Source organism: Pteropus medius, unplaced genomic scaffold (genome assembly GCF_902729225.1).
Source record: "Pteropus medius unplaced genomic scaffold, Ma_sr-lr_union100, whole genome shotgun sequence".
Taxonomy (NCBI): Eukaryota; Metazoa; Chordata; class Mammalia; order Chiroptera; family Pteropodidae; genus Pteropus; species Pteropus medius.
The window spans coordinates 25,623,065-25,643,646 of record NW_024340692.1 but is presented as its reverse complement, the minus strand read 5'-3'; the positions used below and the strand labels follow the sequence as shown (position 1 = coordinate 25,643,646).

Genomic DNA, 20,582 nt, shown 5'->3' with positions numbered 1-20,582 from the left:
CTGACAACATCTTTGTTACTGAAAAAATGCAGTGATGGGGAAACTTTCCTTGGAGAGAGCTTTAATGTTGTTAAGATTTATCTCCAGTGTGACTACTGCTCTCCTTTCCTACCTTTCAGCGAGTTTGTCGAAGGAGTGAATTTTAGAGATTTCACTGTCAGGTCTCACCAGGCTTTTCCGTCTGGGAAAAAAAAAAAAGTAGAAGTGCGTCCAAATCAAGAATGGTATAATTGTGGTTTCCTTACTTGGTTTGGTGCCCGCAGTCCATGTTTATGTTGTGTCAACACTTCCTGATAAGCCTTACCCCTTACTCTCTGCTCCCATTTGTGGCTTGTTACTGAAAAGTCAACGCATAAGGATGGTAATGGATACTTAAATCTTTTATTGTAGCATTAAGACAGTTTTTTTTCCTTTGAGTCTTTTATAGATCTATGCTTGTCCATCTCTCTCCAGGTAGATCTCAAACTCCAGCTATCTATATAAGAGTTGGAGACGTCTCAAAAAATTGAGGCAATTCTGATACCACCAAAGTGTTAGGGTTAAATATGAGTCTAGTGTCTAGTTGTTTTGAGGTCTATGCCTAGTATGTGGCAGTGTGAATTTTAAAGTTTTTTTTTTTCTGATATGTGGCATGGTATTACCTTATTTTATATTTTTGGAAATGAGGTGCATTGTAAATACAGATATAAGCTGTATTTATCCTACTCGTGTGTCTTTTTAGCAGGCTGATGAAACCATGCCATAAGTTGTCATTACTGGCTCGAATTTGTACAGCACTTAACAGTTTTCAAAATGAATTTGCTTCATCCTGTGAAGTAGATTGGGTGGATGTTTTTCTCTGCCTGTAGCTATGGGCACGAGTTCAGAGTCTGAGCCTTGTCAAGGCCAAGCATTTATTGAAGCTTGAGTTTGGGTCACCTGGTCCCCAAATCAGTGTCTCTCTCCTGTCCTCATCCTTCTGCCATTGGAAGATGAGGCCAGTGGCAGAAGCACCCTTGGGCCTCTGTGTAGTGAACCACATCTACTTAGCTGCATGTCTCTCATCTCTCCTTTTCTCACTCTTTGTACTAACCAACTTCACGATTTATAAGACTTGTTGGGGCTAGGCACGTGTTCTATAAGTTACAAAAATCAGCAGTACTTACTTGTCTGTGGGGGCCACAGCCATTTGTAAGTAGAAAAACTGTAACCATAACCAATGGAGCAATACTATCTGTAGGTTAAAATACTTCTAAGAACAAAAGAAAATTTGAAACATGTTGCCAGGATTTCTGTTGAAACCCAGCAATGCAGTGAGTTTGATCAGTCACTTTGTCTTTCTGTGCCAGTATTCTGAATAGCAGGCGGAGTGAGCACTTTGGGGCTCTCTAGGGTGGTGATGGAGGGAAATTTAACTTTGGGTGGTGAACACAGTGCAATGTACATATGATGTATTAATGTACACTTGAAACTTACTTGATTTTATTAATCAGTGTCACTCCATAATTTTAACTAAAAATAAGTAAATGAAAGGACTAGCTTGGGAAGGAAAGATGTATTCAAAAGTTGTGGTCAGGGGTGGGGAAAGAGGAGTGAAAGAGGGAAAAACAGATGAGAGCTTAACATTTGCAAGCTCCATGAAGTTTTTCAGCAAGCACAGTGTCTCAGACCATGTAAATTTTGGACTAAAACTGCTTTCACAATTTTGAAGTGTGCTTTAAAGTTTCTCTTAAAAAAAGGTGTTTGTAGTAGTTTTTAAAAAGTGCTTAGATGGAGCTGTTAGGGATTCTCCTGTGGGTTCATTCTTTGGATGTGGCTTTTACTGTTTATCTACAAGTTTTACATTTCTTCCTATTTTTTAGCCAGTTCTGTTTTCTGCCTACAGTTTCTCACTTTGAGATATTTTTTTTCCTAAGTCAGTGTCTCAGAATGAGAAATGACTTGCTGGAGTGTAGGCACTTAAGAGTTAAGCTCCATCAGTTGTTATTAACCTCGTCATACAAAGAGGGTAACTGTCATCAGGATTGGAGTGGTCCCCAACTTCATTTTCATTAGCCAGGCCTGTGTTTTACAAGTATAAAAGTTAAAAGAGAGAAAGCTTCCTATGTATTGGGAGCCCAGATTCCGAGGTGCAAGATTAGCTTTTGTTTTTATCAGCAAGAAGGGTAGAGTCCTCACTACTTAACCTGCATCTATGGACCTCTTCAACAGTTGAGCTGGTTGCTGGTTTCTGTCCATGACTGACTAGGGTGAGGCAAATGGGGCACTTGCCTAGGGTACAGAATGTAAGGGCGGTGTCAAAAAACTTAGTATTCAAGATAAGAAATATTTTTAAAATACGAAATTGATGCCAAAAAACTCTAAGAGGTAGAAAATATATAAAAGCAGGACCTGATAGGATGAGGCCAGGGAGGCAAGTTCAGGTTCATGGAGCAGAGAAGAGGTAGAATAAATAGCCCATTGGGAGCTGCTGTGATCTGTAGGGTCTGCCTTAGTGTAAAACACTGCAGTGAGGTTTCTTAATTAGGGACTTGAATTAGTCATTAACAAGTTGTGGGCCTTGGTTTTCCTCTCTGTAAAATGAGAGGTTAGACTAGGCAAGTTCTGAAGTCTGGTTCATGTCACTATAGGGGAGGCACACCACACCCTCACCAGAACCCAGCAGCACTTTGTGTATATCTGTTGAAGAAAGATGCTCCTCCAAACAGTGTTTATTAAGAAAACAAAACTTTTCCTTTAGTAAATATTTAAGTAAATCATCTTGTGTCATAGTTAAAGATATATTCAGTTACTGGCTCTTGGAACCATTTTAAGTTTCCGTGGATCTGAGTCTTTGCTCTTCTATTGTTAAACTTCTGTGGTCTTGAAAAGTAGATTAAATTGGAGGAAGCTAAGAAACAGGGCTCTTTAAGCTTTTATTGACTCTGTCACCCTATTCCCCCACCAGTCCCTGTTGCTTACTACTGTTTCAGATTTTTAAAAATTGAAATTCTCAGAACTAGTACCTTTAATGTGGAATGTTTGGTATGTGGTTTTTAATTATGTTTTATTTAACTCTTTGGCAAGATTAAACATTTGTACCTTTCAAAATAGTCCTCACTTAATGGGATTGGTGAGGTCCATAGTAGAAATGTGCCCATAGGGATTGTTCCATGAGTATGGCTTAGTGTTTTAAGGAGAGAGGGAGAGAGTGTATGTGTTTAGGTGTGGGCACTCAACTGTGGGAGAGCTTTTCTAATTTTCTGAAGGATGGTTTGATCTTAAAAATGAAGAAAACCTACACTGAAATTTTCACATAAATTAAGATATTCATGTATTGCCAGTCACTTGGTTAAAGAAAAAATGGTTTCTAAAGTTGTTTGCAAAACTATGATGATTACAGAATTGCTCAGTTTGTAGACTACCCAGTCACCATAACGCTTTTTATGAAACTCCAAGAAATGTTGACACAAAGTTTTATCAAATAACCTATTATTTTACACAAATATATATTTCATTATTTTACAATTCATTTTTAATCATTTAAAAATTTGATTCAATATGCCTGCTTTAAAGCAACATAAAATCATAATAACCATGAGCATATTGTTTACACCCTTCCCCTGACACGTTTCTCATGCTAGGTATAACAAGCAAAATTTTTATTTTCCTTTACAGTGGTATTTACTCCTTAAGTCATTCTTTGACCACGAAGTATGTTAGCTGAAAAAGGGTAGGGTAAAGATAGTGTTGTACATAAGGAAAAAAACAATGTTGTCTATTGAATTATTCTTTTCATCTGCCATAAAGAGAAAAACCGCGTAGCGTGGTGGGTGTGCATCACTGTGCATGCTGGAGAGGGTAGAGTTATATACACATATTTTCAGGGTACTAGCAGATATTCATTAACATTCATTATTCACTCGATGAAGTGGAATCATTTGTTTCTGAGAATGTGGGTGTATATGAACTTGTGAGTCCAAATCATGCAGTTTGTTAAATCGCTGAAATACATGCAGTTACTAGGCTGGGTTTGATATTAGCTCCATTACTGATGTAAGCAGGTTATTAGTCAGTGGTATTTTGAAAGTTTGAAAGTAAAAAGTTTGAAAGCATACCACTGGACTTGTTTACTTATAAATTTATAAATTGTACAAACACATTAACATATCGTATTCATTTATAATAAACGACAATTTTAAATGGAGGGGTTAAAATAAAAGTTCTCATTCTCAGTGCACCCATTGGCTTGTCCTATGTGGCCCCTAGGGTACGCCCCCTGTGCTTTACAGACCACTAGCCCTACATTTCAAACACTCTTGGAACTCTAGCCCTGGAAAGAGAGTATCTCTAAGATAATGAATACAAAACACCTTTAGGGGCTTGGGTCTTGAGGCCTCCTTGATATGTCTGTTCTTTCTAATTTTGACTTCCTACTCCAGTGATTGCCTCTGCCCATCATGCACAGCCTCTGCATCTGTCCCTGATTACTGTCGCTGCCGGTCTTACTTGGCCACCTCCTTCCTTTTCCCTCCAGGTCCTTTAATCCAGCCAAATGAGTCTCTTCGTGCCTAAAATGTTTCATGTTTTCCTGTTTCCTTATCAAAAGCCCAGGCCTTTCTGTCAAACTTCACATGGCCTTCCTCGGTATACTTCAAGGTCCCGTTGCAATAACAACATTGGCTGTTTCCTTCAAGGCCTTCTGTGGCTGCTCCAACAGGAGGCTGACACAACATTTTTGCTGTTTTTTTTTCCATGTGCCTCTTTCATTACTCCAGAGAGGTTGCAGTTTGCTTGAAGCTTGAGTTGGAGACTTCAATCCACCCTTCCCAAAGAGTCAGGCAGAGTAGGCACTTGTTGAATAGTGTTTAATACATTCCTTATGTAGAATGGTAGTTGTAACCATTTTGGATCCTGAACCCGAATGAAAATCAGGTGAAAGCTGCTTGGCAAAAAATGCTACACAATAGCTTTGTCCAACAATTTTGGCTCTTTGTAGATATGTTAGGATGCTTTAGCAAGTCCATGGAACCCAGATTAAACACTTGAATCAAGAGTATGGGTCCTTGAGCTATAATTAAGAATGAAATTTGTTTGATTTTACTAGATATTTTATAGCAGCAGTCCTCAACATTTTTGGCATCAGGGACTGGTGTGCCTATGAGAATCTAATGCCTGATGAGCTGAGATGGAGCTGAGGCTGTAATGCTAGTGCTGGGGAGCAGCTGCAAATACCGTCAAAGCTCCTTTCTCTCTCTTTTTCTCCCGCCTTCTCTCTCTTTCTCTCCCGCTCTCCACCGAGCCCGTCCGTCCCTCTTCCCCTCCCCCTCCCTCTTCCTCTCACCTCTTGCTGTGTGGCCGGTTTTGGTTCTGGACAGGCTGTGGTCCAGGGGTTGGAGACCCCTGTTTTATAGGACTTCAGTTTTGATCATCTCATCTAACCACGTTTGCTTAGTTGTTTTCCTTTCGGAAAAGCGACTTGTCACACTATCACTGAGGCTTCTTAATGGGGAGTTTAATTAGAGTAATATATTGGAGTTTGTACTAAGAGAGATAAAGCAGAAGAAGCATGTTGCTAAGGCTTGGATATCAATGTGAATTGAATGTAAGTGAATAGAACCACTATTGTCTTCTAAGGTCAACCACAGCCCTAATAGTCTTGTGGATAAGTTGCATTACAAGGCATTAAACTTGACTTAGTTGCAAGATTTTTTAATAAAAATGAGTATACTCATTGATTATTTACTTAAGTCTTTACATAGCTCTTTCACCTTCCCCCAAACAATTTATTGTGAAGAATTTCAAATACACAGAAAAGGAGAAAGAAATATACAGCGAACACCCATATTATACCCATCTATATGATACCAGGACTCTATAAGTTAACATTTTGCAATATCTACCCATCAGATATCTTACATAGAGCTTTTGCAGCCCTCTCCCCAGTAGATAAATAAATGAGTAATTCTGGAAAATGTTAATTCTGAAAAACTTAAATGGTTTGTTTGAGGGCTGGGTCTTTCTTTAGCTACCAACTCTGTTTTAAACTGATATGTGGAACAGGAATTTTCTCCAAGTACATTTTAAGACTTCCATCTCAATAGATATTTTTAACATTTTTCTCCTAGACTTGCCCTTTGTGTTTTTGGCATGATCGTAATAGGTGATTCACCATTATATGGTGTTAGGGTGCTTTCTTTTCAAGCTGTCACCTGAAAGCATAGATTTGTTCTTGAACAGGAAAGCCGGACTTCCTTTCCCAAGCACTCTTACCTTTTGGCCCTCTGTAATGCACCTTTAAGATGCAATCAGTATATTTGCTGGGGGAAATAGCTTTAGTGTTGATAGATAGGAAACGAGGAAATAATTGTGGAAAAGAACTCTGACTGTGGAATTTGTGTGGCTGAAAACTGTCCTAGTAGAGAATTTAAGTTGGCTTCAGAAGCTGTGGGCAGTAGAGGGGTGTGAAGTGCCAGAAAACAAAACATCTTTGAGGCCTCCCTCCAGAAGCAGGGGGCCTCTGGAGCGCAGCCTTCATCCCCCTACTCAGCTCCCTCTTGATGCCTTGGGCAAACAGTCGGTCAGAGCCTCTTACAAGTAAGGTGACCAGCCAGTGTATTGACACGCACGACACAATAGAAAACTGCATTAGGAGGCAAGCCATTGGGATTTGCAGTAAATATATTACAGAACACAAGTGACTTGCCGATACTGCTTGTTTAGTAGTTTGCAAGGGCAATGGCAGTATGGATTTTTGAATTAGAAGGGAAAGGCTGTTCTTTCTCTGTGCGGGAACATCTACTTGATGGCTGGGGAGAAAATTGATTTAGAGAACAAAATGCAGCCGCCTTTATTTGTGCCATTTGAAAGGCTTCTATGGATTAGTGAGTGAAAATAAAAAGATCGCTTTTGGTTTAGGAAAGGGGGTCTTAACATTGATCTGCATCTTGGTCTGGTATGGAGAGAATAAAGGATGGGCCCCTGGGATGGTGGAGGGACATGGCCAATCCCCATGCAGCCTGCAGCTACAGGTGCCCACTGGGTTCACAGATTGTTGTTGTTTTTTTTTCAGCTTTGGCTTTCATCAGTCAGTTGTGTGGGTTTATTATTTTTTGTCAAATAAGCTTGTTCTGTACATTATAGTGGCTAGTCATAGTCCTCACCCATTGAGCTCCCAGTGCCTTAGAAATTATGCTATAGGAACTCTCTGTAAATCCTTCTAGCCCTACTTTTGTGTACGTACTAATTATTCCTCCTTACGAAAGAGTTAACAGGCTAGTAGATTAGGGGATGAAGACGTGGCACCTACTGCATAGGTGGTTTACCCGGGTTGAGTGAGTTACAATGGTGCCTGGCACTTTGGTACTCTGAGGGTAACTGTTCTTGAAATCTATTATTTGGATCTATTATTGACCCCTTTAACACTGTACCCTGTTGTTGGCAGTTCTAGGCCACACTCCCATCATGTTTTTCCAAGCCCAGTTTTCTTCTTCCATCTGAATTGTTCCTTTTTCATTATTTCCCCTCAATTAACTAAGTTTTTTATTTGTTTTCAAGATCAGAAGCATGTATCTTAAAGCTCAAAAGTACCCCCCCCCACACCTTTTTTAAAATGAAGCCCCTATTGACAGTCTAAGGAATCTAGAGGAATTCAAATGCCTTATTTAGGCCAAACAGCAAAATGTGCTCTTGGAAGGCAACAGCCTTAAGTAGTTAATACAACTACTAGTGAAAATAGAGTTCTATTGAGGTTTTTCATTTAGGGGGATGGATGAACAAAGAGGATTTGGTTCATTTTACTGAAGTGAGTTTTGGCAGAATAAAGGATGGGAGGTACATTTCTGATTTTTTTTTTTCCTTTTTAATGTGGAAAATCCAATTCTTAATTTGAAGGGACTTTATCATCCTGAAAAAAATGGGGGGGGGGTTATGAATTGCAAGGCCAAGTTGTTTGGTTAGAGAAAGAAGAAGTCTCCAACCTTGATGAGGTATACATATACATAGTTTTCTTTTGGATAGGAAAACTTGTAAAGTGCTGTGCAAAAAAGTGTGGGTAGGTATGTTGTGGGCTTGAGATTTTGTAGACTGTTACGTTCACAGCTGCTGCTGTGTGCTACTATTTGGGGGAGCAGGAAAAGAAAATGCACAAAAAGAGAAAAGCAGGGCCATTGGGATTGGACATAGTGGAAGTTTAGATTATTGACTCTTATTGTCAGGCACAATGCTGTAGAAATTTCTTGGGTGTCTTTGTAAGTATTTGGGATAAAGAAGGGCACAGCTCATAACACAAGTTGTGCTAGTACCTGCTTTCGCACTTGCTTAAAAAGCTCAGTTGCCTGCCGACATGTGCTGAGAAGCTCCACATTGCTGTCTCTTTGTGTTTTGCTTGAGAAGCAGTACTGAAGTCCTGAGTATCTAGGGGAAGCACGAGGTTCTTGACAACCCCCTCAGCCTGCCAGTTGGCTTAGGTTCTGGAGCCTTTTCTGTTTGTAAGCGGGCTGGCTCTTTTACAGTGCCTGGGCTGCGAGCTCCCACAGAGCCAATCTCCTTGCACAGCTACCAAGAAGATTGGACTTGGACTACTGAAATGTATCCAACTTCTGTACTTTTTAGCTGACCAAAGGCCAAAATCATACCAGTAACTCAAGAGGGGAACTGCTGACTTTTGAATCTTATAGAAAATCTGTATTCCATAATCGACTACCCTGAATGCTGGGATACTCATGACTTTAATGAAGGATAAGGAGGTGTCACATTTTGACCACATGGATTTTTCTAAGGGTATGGGAATTTTTTGAACTGGTTCTTAAATCGGTTTTCATTCTTATTTCTTGACTAATGGATTGAATATGGCTTAGCCACCTAAAGAGTCCCGAACACATCACTGTCATCATACTCTAATATCTTACAAAGCCATTGTTTTGGTCATTATTTTATCACTTACCTGCTAAAAGCTTTGATTCTGAATTATTCTTCTCAGTTACCCTCAAAATACTGATATTGCTCAAGGTTTATATGGAATGAGTATCGATTGTTGCTTCTCAAAACAGTATAAAAGGGAAGGGGCTTCTGAGTAGACTTTGCACTGTGAGAATATTGGCATTGACACCACTTATAATTTGGAGTATAGTTTGAAGACCAGATTCTACTGTTTGTCGCATACTGGTTAATATGGCTGTAAAGAGGAGATGAATGTGGCTACTTTTCCAAGTCTATTACTCAGGAGGACTGTAAATTTGATTGGCTGTTACAATTCTAGCAGAATCATTCGATTTGAGAGCAATAGAAAGATAAGATATCCAATTACCCAAATGATTTGCAGGGTTAGCCAACGTTGTCATGGAGACACGAGTTGGAACAAATTAAATTTTAAGCAATAAAATAATCTTAAAGCCCGTCTGGGAACAAGAAAATTTGGCAGTGGCACTTACCTGAATTGAATCTTAGCTTGACACGATGTTGTTTGACATTGATATACTGTGGAGGCCTAAACTTACATATAGCACAACATTACCTTAAAAAAGTAGCTCTGCCAAACCAGGAAAGGGGAGTATTAGTATAAAGTTGAGATATTAACATTGATTCCGTAGCTTAATGATAATTAGGCTCTGGGTTCCCAGGAATATTTTGTATTTAAGGATTGAAATGCCTTAATAATGATTAAACAGCATTAATTGGACACTTGAAAAAAGATTGATTGCACAGCAGCATGCAGTTTTTGGAACTGCTGCTCCCTTTGTATGTGTGTGAGCAGACGTCATAGAAATCGTGTGGATGTCTTTTGGTGGGGGTGGGAGGTGTCAGTATGTATATATTTGCATGTACGAATAAGGAGATTTTGGCACATGCTGTTGTGCTGCAGATGATTCTCCGTATTTGTTAAAATTTCTACTTTGCTGCAGGACTGCTTGCAGACTGGAAAAATCACGTTCTAAACTTTAGCTGATGACCTAAAACCTGAGTAAGTGTCAGTCTGGGGCTTAGTAGGTTATTTCCCCTTATTAATGTATTGTTTAACTGGTTCCTGGCTTGTGCCGCAGATTCGAAAACAGCCGAGTGGCCCAGAAGGAGGGAGGGCTTTTTATCCACATGTCTATTAGACAGATGGAGATGAAAATTGGTCTGAGGTCAAGCCATTTGCAGCGTTCTCACTGCCTTCGATTTTCCTCTCATCCTCACCACAGATCATCTCAAATGATTCAGTAATGACCAAAAGTGCAACATTGACCTTTATTCCCTGGTGGATTACTGTGTTTCACAGTCCAAATGGCAGGAAGTCTATGCTGTTCTTCCAGGAGCTCAGCATTATTGAACCGGCCCAGCCCTGTGGGAACCCTGTGAGGGCAGACCAATGTAACAGAATACGTGGGTTAAATTTGGTTTCTGGTGCTCTGGGAAACGAGAATTGACATGTCCTGAACCCACATAATTAATGGAAGAATATCTGGGATGCTTTCTAAAAACACACATGAGCACGTAAATTGATTTGTCCACTTGTAAAATAACTGGTGAATTATAGGAGTGGTAACTTTTGGTGGCCCCTTGTTTATAAATTGTTCTCACTTCTCACTCTCAGTTGTTCTACTTCTTAGTTAATGCTTCCCCAGTATATCTTAGACAACACATTGCAACAGTATAGCATTTTAAAATTGAAAATTGACATGACTGGGCAAAAGAGGACCCTGGGCTTTTCTTTGACATATTTTTATTTACATATGTATTTTTGCCACTCTGTGTAACCCTGAATAAATTCTCTCTCATACAGAATACTTTTCCCCTCCCTAAAAGTAGCTTGATTGTTATCTTGGAGAAAGGACAGTTGTTTTTCTTTTGCTTAGATTTCTCTGTGGATTGTATTGTGATGTGATGATCAATTTTTTTTTTAAGACTAATTTAATTTATATTTAAAATGATATTGTTGTTTGCTTCCACCTGCATAGCTGAGTTAGTATTCTGTGGATCTTTAATACACTAGTAAAGTCTCTCATTTAGAATGTCTGTATTTAGCATCTTCTTGAATACCTAAAAGCTTTTCCAACAGGTTATGCTTTGAAAATTTTCACCAGCACCCTAGATTTCATATTAATTATGATCTCTAAGATGCTTTTGAGAAATTTTTCTCTCGACCACTGACCTCAGTGTGCACAAGTTCTTTTTCTGCCTCAGTGGTTCCCAACAACCTTTGATCCTCTGCACTTGTTCGTAAGGCAGAGACAGACTCCCAACTTGCAGTAGAGCCCCCTCCTTTAAAATCTGTTGTCTGGTCTCTCTGAGGCTAAATTGCATTATGGAACTTTGCAGGTTTCTTGGCCCATGATGTTGATTGAAAAGAGAATCCTAGATTCCACGGCCAGGAACCTTGTCTTCCTTCCCAAAGGACCACCTCTCTAGTAGCTCAGCCTGGAGGAGGTAATAAGGCCCAGGCTTCTGGATTGAGAATGAGTTGGGGGCTAGATGGCTTTGCCTGGGGCCTTACTGTCACATACATATCTAACTTGTGGCCATTCTGCTGCCAGGCCACATGGCATTGATGACATAAGCCTCATGGTGGAATGCCACTTTTCCTAAGAAGTTGGCTCTGGAAGAAGAATAGCAGCAGTGTCATTCATGTGTGTGGGTCATTCAGTTGTTGCACGCTTTTCAAATTAGAAACACTGGCCCAGGGTCACCTCAGGCTAGAAATTCCTCTTTTACTAGCTGGATTTGCTAAAGATTCTAACCTGTTAGGGAAATATTCACACCAAACTACTTATCCAGTGATCTCCAAACAAGATATGGAGAAGTCAGGCAATAGGAAATGCTCAAGCTAATGATCAACAGTGCTTGATAGTGTGCACCGGTGGCTAGCTTTGTCGTGATGGAAGGCTTGGAGATAATTATCATAGACCATTGGAAGTCACTACCAACCAAAGACATGTTACACAGGCCTACAAGGTCGCTGTAATGAAAAAGAAGTGTTTTAAATTTTATTGCAAGGAAAGTGTTACAAATTTGAAAAAAGAACCTCATAAACCCAGTTTTCAGAGGTGACTTGATTTTTACGTATTTCCATGTAGCCTTTGTCTTTACCTAAGCATATTTTATTTTTGTAACTTACTTTAGCCTTCATGTCATGGTGATGTTGGCATTTCCTCGCACTGATCATGCTATTGTATGATATTATCTAATTTCTCATGCGCCTCCCTCATGACTAAGAGAACTGTGAAGAGGGTGAAAGGTGTAGGTTTGCTGGGGTGTGTTAAGGAGAGGCTTGTTCTCTTTCTGTTCTGAGAACAATAGGTGATGACTTCACAGTGTGTCCTGTGATTCACTCTACAGAGTTTGTCTTAAAAACCTTCTGTGGTATAACAGAGTGCATTTTCCTTTAAGGCCACCAAAAGCTGTCTTTTTTCATCATGGGACAAGTCAGTACGATTTCATGTGAACAGCACTTTCAGAACCCCGTAACAAGGGCTTCTGAATAATGGAAATGTGCTGTTTAGGCACTGAAACAGCTGCCATGCTTTTGTGAGGGATGCATCTTTACAAAAATGACAAATTAAAGCCCAAATGCTCTGCTTGGCAACAGTTGGGTCAAAACATTTAAGTCATTAATTAGAAGGAACTGAAGGGGGGAAAATTTACACAAATACACAGTGTTGCAGACTCAACTTCATCTTGTAAATGCAACTGAATTAAAAAAAAATGAGGGCAGCCATCAAGTGGGTCCTGCCAAGCTTGTCATTTGCAAATAAATCAAAAGACCATCATCGCAGGAAGAACCAATGAATAGAGTTGCTTTGTCATTCTTTGATGGGCCCCCACCACTCAAGCCTGCTATTAAAAATGAATGCATTCAAGAGACTCTGCATTAAGAACATAAACAATTAAGGGCACTTGAGTTGCTCTGCTGAGAGCTGCCACGAAGAAGATACAAGAGCTTTCTCCGGAGATGCAGGCCCCTGCAATCTGTCTCGCGAGGAGCCAGAGAATAGGAGCAATTAGTGTTGCTATCTCCGCCCCGGCAGCCTTCAGCATGTTTTTTTTCCTCCTTTATTTTAACCCCTCCTTTTTTAGAGGAGCTGCAAGTGTGAACGACGAGCAGTGAAGGGATAGAGTCTGCGCCCAGTTGGAAAGGGCTCAGATTTAGAATGCTGTAGGAGCTGCCAAGTGAGGGGGAGTTGGAACACAAAAGTTATTATCTGCCAGTAATTGGTGACTTATGTTCTGATTAATTGAGCCACTAAACGGTTTCTGTCATCTAGTAGTCTTTGTTTTGTTTTAATCACAGGGTTTTAGAAGGGGCGATATTACATTGCCATGGGTGGTGGAGTCATTTAAATGAATATTGTTTGAGGTTGTTTCCCACAGCAGGCCAGTGTGTTCTGACACCCTCGGTTTATGTACTTGTCCTGGGTTTGTTTTGTGAAAATGAGTGGAGAAGGCAGCCATAAAGTGGCAAGGCCCTGGTGAGAGGCAGGCCTGACCTCCCCGCCCCCTTGTTTCTGACCTTAGGCAAGTTTACTTTAACTTGTCAGTCCTTTTTCACGGGGGGCCTGTGTGGATTGAAGATTAGGGAGTAGGTGTAAGAGGACCTGCTGTGCGCTAAGCAGTAGACTCTGCTGCTGCAGTGATTACGGGATGGCAGTGGTTCTCCAGTTGTGGTTCTTGGTCCAATAACTGCACATTACCTGTGAACTTGACTTAAATGCAGATGCCGGGACCCCAGACCTCTTGACTCAAACTCTGGGAGTGGAGCCTAGCCTTGTTTTGGCAAGTCTTTCAGGTGATCTCAGTGCACTCTTAAGTTTGAGAACCACTCATAACCTCGTTAACTGTTATAACCTCAACTTAAAGATACCCCAAGTTCTTTTCATTTGGATTTCTCTAAAATGTGATTAGTCATCTCATCGACGTAATTATATTTTAAACAGAAGGCTACTCTGGTGCTTTAGAATTTTAGATAAAATTGTCTTTTCATGAGCATACTGGTGAAGCAAGGTGCTATGGTAGGAGATAGTAAATCTGAGGAATAGCAGATGTTCTGAAGGAAGTCTAGGCCGAAGCACCTTTCCTCTGGTATAAAGGGGAGGGGTGTGTTGGAAGATTGCAGTGTTTTGCATATGTCATTTTGGGTATGTGGTTTTATTTAAATATCTTGAATTTTTCTCTAGGTATATGAGATGTCATCTTCAGGAAATGGAGATGTATTTGTGGATGTTTTTATGGATTTTGTTCTATTGGTGGGCCAGATTATCTGATGTTAGTGCTGATGCACTAACTCTGCCTATGAAGGAGAGGACCAAAGTGCAGTTTGGCTGTGACTTGCTTATCTGAAGTTTGCAATTTATAACTGAGGTCTCGTAAAATGCCTACTGTGCTTTACAGAGCACTTGACCCAGGGCAGCAAGAGTACAGTGCCTATCATTGACAGACTGGGGCCACTTCTTCTCACTGAGGGATGATATAGCCTTGGCCTTGCGCTGTTGCAGACCTGTTTGGGCTCTGTTGCTTTGCAAAAGAAAGCTGAATTTATTAGCTTTTTTCCTGGTCTTGAGTACGTTCCAATTTCCCACTTCTTGGAGAAAGGACTAGGCAAAGTATGTAGCTTATAATTTTGCTTTATGATCCTGGGCAAATCATTTCCTTTAGAGGCTGGTTTCTCCATGTGTGATTTGAGGATTGTAAGAGGGCTGGGCACACAAATGGTTTCAGAGCTTGCCAGCATTGTTGTGACTCAGTGCCACTGTTAATCAGAGGTGGTGTGGGCCTGACTGCCCTTTTCTCCCTTCCCAGTTTAATAATATATTTAGACAGTTAATCAAGGGTGGTGTTCACAAGGTCACTGGAGGGGGAAGGAAAGTCACCAATAACCCAACCACCCTAGCATAATCACATTTATTTTGGGTATCAACAGTACTTGGCCACATGTGAATGTTGTAAAAAAAACACAGGCACACTAACATCACATCTTTGTTCTTCCCTTCCTGCTTCATCTAGTAAATGTGTTGGCCATTTAAGCATCATTATCATAAATATGACTTTAATGGTTACTTGCCTTGCCTTTGGGTTGATGCAGTGTATTTAACTGTTCTCCTAGTATTAGACAACTGATTTCTCGGGAGGGCAGATGTTAAGTTTTTCAGAAACTCTGCAGATGGTAGTGATGTGTTGAATTGCTGTTACATCTTTACCTGCCTTTTTCTCTTTGGCTTCGAAACTAGTGCTGCAGTGAACAGCTTCATGCATGGAATGCTTTTCATTTGAACTATTTCCTTAGGATAAATTCTTACCAAAGAGTTTGAATAATTTCATGCTCTTGAAACACATTGCCCAGTTGCTTTCCAAGACGACTACCAATTTACTCTGTCATCAGTAATGTTATGATTGTTTCAGTTTCTCAAAGTACTCATTATGGTTGGATTTTATTAATTTTTTTAGATAAACTAACTTAATTGGTGCAGAGTAAGCTTCCTTACAACGAAATTTGTGTTTTGTTTGGTTCCTGGTGAGGTTGAACGTTTTTTCTGTAGTTAATGTCATTTCACAGACTCAGAAACTTCTAGTCAGAGGAGATTTAGACAATATCTGTTTATTTTCTTAAGTGTACTTTGTTTTCATGTTCTTGCCCATCTATCTATTGCCAGACACTTCTTACCAAGACTGCACTGTGTTTTTCTCTTGGCTTCCTGCTTGGTTCAAGGAAACCAAAAGATCAGTTTGCCAGCCCTCAGCATAAAGCAGCATTTTTATGATCCATCAATTTGCAATTTAATGGTGGTGGAGTTTCTCCTTCCTAAGCTGACTTTGGGCAAGGTGCCATTGGATTGCTTTGAGACCATGGGCAATTACTCCTAAGCAGTCCTCACTCTGTTTTGAGCATCAGACAGTACTCATTGTATATTACTCTGTGTGTAGTAGAGAAGTGGGCAGACATTGGGAAATGGCCTCTTCAGTCTTGTAATTAGACAAGGTGTAAAGGGGTATGAAAAAGTAGAAAGTCAAGCTTTTAGAAATCATAAAATCCTAAAACCTAATTAAGTTCATATGCCCAGAACATGTCTTCAGCTGAAGAACTCTGCAAAATAACACCAGGTTAGTTAGGTTCATTGCTGGCCTTTGAGATATTTGACCATATTTAATTCAGTTAAAATATACAGGTATGTGAATCTTATATCCAATAAGTGTTTTTAAAAAAAGGCCCAAAGTGGAGTCACTTTTGCTCAGCCCCATGTTGGAAAACCAAGACATAATACCTAACCTAATTGTAGTTTTAGCCTCTCTTAGGAATGTAACCTTAACCAGTTCACCTGGAATTACCTGGTCAGCAGCATTAGCGAGGTAATACACCCAATAGACCCCCTCCATTATGATGCTTAGGTGGGCGACCTTGCCTGAAACAATAGATTTTTGGTAATAATTTCCTTTTTGTGCCCCCTTTCTACCTTTAAATACTTTTCCTTTTGTACACCTCTTTGGAACGCATTTTTATTTGTTAGGTTGGATGCTACCAGATTTCACAAATTATTGAATAAAGCCAATTAGTCTTCAAATTTACTCAGCTGAATTTTGTTTTTCAATATAAGATGATTTCTTACTATAAACAGAGCCTGAATCTAACACTGTTTAGTAATGGTTTATCTGGTTGCATCTTGATCATTGAGTTAAGGGTGTGTGGAGATATTCCATTTTAGTCAGTGAAGTATTCCTTTAAAGCGCGTGACTGTGTACCCTCTATGGCCAGAGTTAGTGGCAGAAGGTACAGTGTATCAAAGCATTTAGTAGGAGTCTTGTTCTCATGCTTCCCATCTTGTTGTGTTGAGAAGACTCATATTCAGGAAGCTGTTAAGAATCTGTACAGAAACTTTATATAAGATATGATTTTAAACCCTACAGGCTTAGTTTATCAAAGGACAGCAAATGCTGGAGGAACTTGAAGGACCTAGAGAAGAATTTGTTTATTGTTTCTGGGGTAGAGGCAGCTTCTAACTGGACGTGAGGTAGGCCTTGGAGGGTTGGGATAAGAGTATAGCTCTTTGTAATAGTTCAGCTGTGGTTAACATATTAGCTTACCTGATTTTGCTGAAACATTGAAGTAGATTGGTGATCAGTGAATTTAGACTCCTTCCTGTTGCCTCAGCGGGGTAGTAGCTATCCGTTAAGGTAAGGCTTGATGCTGAGGTTTTTACCTAACTGGTTAAGTTTCTGGGCACAAAGGTTCCATGCAAATCTGGTTTGGGTGTAGCTCTTGAATGCTGACTTACTGTTGTTGCCTTATATGGTGTCAAATACAGGCACAGAAGAAGTTTATTTATAAGCTCTTATGACTATTAAGCAGGTACTGAATACGTCTTCAGCTTTGGTTGGGAAAATGATTTCTAGGTGGAAAATACAGTTAGCCTGCAGTCTTTTTCATCGGAGTTGTCCAGCCTTTGGAAGAGGTAGAAGGCAGTCTGAAAAGGTTTCAGAACTTTAATACTTGCTTAAGCAGGGTCAAGTATCCAGTTTAACCTGCTAGCAAACCCTATGGTCAGGAATAGAAGCATGGGTGGAAAATACTACTTTGTGCCTAGTTAAAGGTTTTATCAGAATACTTTTGTGTTGAAGCAAGAGATAATACTTAAGAATTATTGTTTTTTATAACACTATCAAGACTGTTTCAAGGGCTGGGAAAAAAGGTTTATGAAACCCTCCTGGAGTGGTGGTGATGTTTTAGAACTCACAAAGCACTGTCAGGGAAACATGTGGAATCCTCAGGCTTCCTAGAGGTAGATACTCTCTCCTTATGGAGAAACCATGGCAGGTTAGAGAATCTCAAGGTAAACCAAAGGGGAGGCTTGAATTTAGGCTTCTTTGTTTAAAATCAAACTCATTTGTCAGAAGATAGGTTAAGATTAGGGTTTAGCGACCTGGCAGAGGGAGGAGACAGCTCTGATGTGGTCCTCCTCTGTTGTTCTTATTTCCATTTCTTCTCCAGACCATTTATTTAGAATTCCCAGGACAGATGATATAGCTTTTCATGTTTCTTCATCAATTTGAGCTTTGATTTTAACCGTCTTCCTCCTATTTAAGTCTTACCTACTCTAACCCAATTTATATTATCTATGCTTTAATCCACACTTCTTTTTTATTGTTTTTAATAACTTTAATACTGTTGAAGATTTTCAAGTTCATTCCATTCAGACCAGAATTTAACTGTCCCCTGACAGTTTAGTTCTACCTTGAAGCCACTCTATGTAATAACATATTATTAATTAAAGAGATCATCTTTTTTTCTTAAACCAAAATAAATTTCATCAAGGTCAAGTATTAAGTATAGAAAGTAACAACCGTAGCCAGCACTAGAAGAGAATTAAGAATCTATAATTTTGAGATGTTTTAATTCTCACCCAAAGGCAGTGAACATAGGAATAATATTCTTTAGTTTGACCACATAAAAACTTAGTTATACACCGCAAAAAATCTGTAGTAAGCAAGGTTGAAAGATAAGTGACAAGCTGGAAAAACTATGGAAGAGTCAATATTTATCATATGGAAAGAACTGCTACAAGAAAGACAGTGATGGAGAAATACCAAATGAAAAAAATAGAGAAAGGAAAAAATACAGTGGGCTAGTAAATATATGAAAAGATGTTTAACTTCAGGAAGAATCCAAGTAATGCAAATAAAAGCGAGGTCATTTTTTTTAATCTATTAGATGGATAAAGATTTTTTTAAAAGGTCAGCAAAACCTAATATTGACACAGTGGGAGAGCACACACCCTCACAGACTGGTGATGATGTAAATTGCTAGGCAGTTTATCAGTCTGCATTCTAATTTAAAATATGCATACACATTGACCTAGCAGTGTGACTTCTAGGGCTTCCTTTTAGAGATCTGTGTAGAGGGTTATTCAACACAGAATTTATAAGTGTAGAAAATTGGATGAAACAAATACCAGGGGTGCTTAAACACTAGTATGGTTGTATAGTGAAATACACTGATGATGTCTTCATTCATATCTGTATTTATTGAGTGGGAGGGTGTACATGACAAATTTTTGAGTGGAAATAACAAATTATAGAAATACTATATAATGGGGCCCTTGCTATAAAAATGTATTTCTCTGCTCTGGGCTTGTACACATAAATAGCGAGAGTCTGGAATGATGCTTCCCAGAATCACCAAAATGTCCCTCAGGGTTATCCCTGGATGATAGACGTAGAGTTATTTTAACTTTTTTTTATATATGTGTATGTGGTTAAAGTGAGCATTAATCATTTTTAACATTGGAAAACCTTAAGTGTGAATTTTGGAGTAGGGAAAGGTGCAGAATGCTGTTGGGATGTATGGTAGGTAGAGAGTGGGGAGCAAGGACCTAAGAGTTTATGAAGGTCATCCCTACTTCCTTACATATATGGAAATATATAGTGTAGAACACTGTTGCAAAGGAAAGAGAGCTTGCTCTTGCTTTCGAGGAGAGCCATGACCTTGAGTTAGCTTGAGTGGCTGAGATCAGATGAATTGGGTGGGGCTGCCCAGTTCTGTTTTTGCACCTGGTACAGCTGCACCCTTTTTGCATGTATCTATTTGCACTGCTGGTTAAAGCAAGGTCGTGAGTTTGCTCTCTATACTTGTCATTTTACCTTCTAGTACTACATTTCTTACAAGGCCCAAGCTGGAACCCTCCCTCATTGGTGGTCAGGGAGAGTTGAGTTGGGTTGGCCTAAATCTAGTCCCATCACACCAAGGGTCTTGTTGTCCCAACTGGAATCGTTAGAGCACAAAAAGCAGCTCTTTTTTTCTGCATTTGATTATATGGTTCTGAGGTTTCTACTTTATCTTACTCATTCCATTCTCTGTTTCTCAAGGGCATGGCTGCGTGTTTCATAATTTTCTTGTGATCCTTTTCATCGCCTCGTTTACTAACAGGCGGCATTAGTAAGCATTGACAGAAAATGATGAAGTAAATAAGGTCAATGCTGAGACTCTTTAGATGGGCTTTTTTTTTTTAAAGGAAGAACTGGTCTTCAGAATTAGAGGAAAGCAGAGCTGCTTTGCATCTCTGAAGGATGTTAGAGGTTGGGCAGGCAGGTGGATTCTATCCTAGAGTGGAAGCAGAGCACCCTTTATTCCCTCCCTTGCCAGTTTGTCCCTTGTAGCAGCAGAGTCTTCTGGATTTGGAGCTGAGCAGACTCTTCCTACTTTTCTTTAGAACAGCCTGTGTTGCAGACACCCAGAGCATGTTTGGTTATGTTCAGCTGAACTGTGGGCCCTGTCAGTAAGGTCTTCACATTCGTTGCTGAATTGTGAAAATATACAGGTACCAAGAACATCTCCGTTTGAATGTCTCTCAGGACTTGAGTTCTGTTTCAGCAGTATTTTCTTGTTTGAAATTTTGAGACTTAATAGAGGCCACTAACATTAGTCCTGTTTCAGTTGTGCAAGAGTTCGGACAAGTGGGAAGGAAGTCTGTGGCCTCCTTACTTCAGCTCTCTCACTCTGGACCTTATCTTGAAAGCTGGACTGCTTTGACAGTGCTTCTGATCATTTGGTTTCTGACACTGGTTTGAATGAACTTGCTCTAACTACATAAATGTGCCATGGTATGCCATAATCGAATAAGTATATGAAGGGGTTTGCAATCACCAGGTTAAATGTTCAT

General features: G+C 39.7%; 1 protein-coding gene across 14 annotated transcripts in view; it reads left to right on the top strand.

Annotated features, from left to right (window-relative positions):
* The window catches only part of TLE1 (TLE family member 1, transcriptional corepressor), an 81,471-nt gene that overhangs the window by 6,199 nt on the left and 54,690 nt on the right, over positions 1-20,582 (top strand). The gene's annotated exons all lie outside the window — the stretch shown is intronic.